Here is a 1,511-nt window from a genome sequence, read left to right as displayed (position 1 = left end):
CTTTGTTCATCCTCTTGGCGGTTTACTCATTTTCAGTGTTCAAATTCAAAATTTCAGCTTTCTCTTTCCTCTGTGGTGTTTCTTTCCTTTTTGGTGTTTACAGCAGTCTTTCTTTCTTGTTTCAGAGTGGTCTTTGCCATTTTTGGTGAATTTAGACTGCTGTGCTTTCTTCTTGTCTCCCATTGGCTATCAAAGTTATGTCTAAAAAGGAAAGCTCCTTACCCTCTCACGTTTCCTCTTGCTTGAACCATCATGAGAGCCTTTCTCACATGTCTAGTAATGCTTCTGAAAATTCCTCTTTTCCCTCCTTAAAAGAGTCTTGCGTTAAAGGTTCTGCTCCTGTGCTCACCGAAAATTCCTCTATTCCGGCATCCACCTCCCCAGCTCCGGTGAATGATGGTAAACGCCCTTGGAATGTTCTATTCAAGGCGAAACAAAATTCCAACCTTAAGCTTGAATACTTTCCTCCCTCGGATAGCATGGATGGAGGGAAATACTCCATTTCTCCTCCCCCTGAAGTTGCGGATGATGGTGCAAAGAGATGGGAGAGGTGTGCTATTGGTTTTTTCATTGGAAGAAGAATGCCGTTCCTCCTTGTGAAAAGGTATGCTTTCCGTCATTGGTCCAACTTTGGGCTTATTGACTTTATATCTACTGGAATGGGAGTTTATCTCCTGAAATTCAAGGATGAGGAAGGTATGTTGAAAGTTCTGGAAGAGGAATCATGGATGATAGGTGGGCAGCCCCTTTTTGTAAGAAGATGGGAAAAGAACCTCTCAATGGTGGCGGAAAACATAAAAAAGATTGCGGTATGGATAAAATTTTATGGTGTTCCCCTGGAATATTGGAGCTTAAAGGGTTTTAGCCATATTGCAAGTGTCCTAGGCCGACCCCTCTATGTCGATTCTGTCACGGAGGAAGGTAGTAGATTGGAGTATGCCCGTATTTGTGTGGAGATCAATGTAAACCATGATTTCCCGGAGAAGTTGGAGCTTGTGCTTCCATCAAAAGAAAGAGTTGAAATTCGGCTGGAGTATGCATGGAAACCTGTCAAATGCAGCTTGTGTAATATATTTGGCCATGGAAATGAAGAGTGTAAAAGGAGAAGTGAAAGAGGAGAAGCTGGAAGAGGAAAACATGTTTCACATAAAGGAAAAAAGGTGAATAACATGGAGGAGGCTTCGGATACAAAAGTGGGGATGGTTACTTCTGAAATTCAGCATACGGCTAGGAACAGCAAGGGAAATGGGCGACTAAACTCAATGTTCCCTAGTAATGTGAAGGAGGGGAAGGAAACTCTTGTCAATAGTATGGGGATTATGAATAAAAACAAGTTTGCTGCCTTAGCAAGCAATGAAAACATTGTGACTAATGAAACTCAAACCGAAGGGGAGAATACATTGGTAGATAAAACATATGAGGAGTTAGGCCCTTCAAATAGAGTGGAATCTGTTAGTGGTGCCTCTTCTAGCACTATGACACCAATTGTGGCCGAACCTTCAAAGGTGGAA

The sequence above is a fragment of the Mangifera indica genome, chromosome 9 (genome assembly GCF_011075055.1).
Source record: "Mangifera indica cultivar Alphonso chromosome 9, CATAS_Mindica_2.1, whole genome shotgun sequence".
Taxonomy (NCBI): domain Eukaryota; kingdom Viridiplantae; phylum Streptophyta; class Magnoliopsida; order Sapindales; family Anacardiaceae; genus Mangifera; species Mangifera indica.
Note: the sequence above shows the minus strand (reverse complement) of the source record.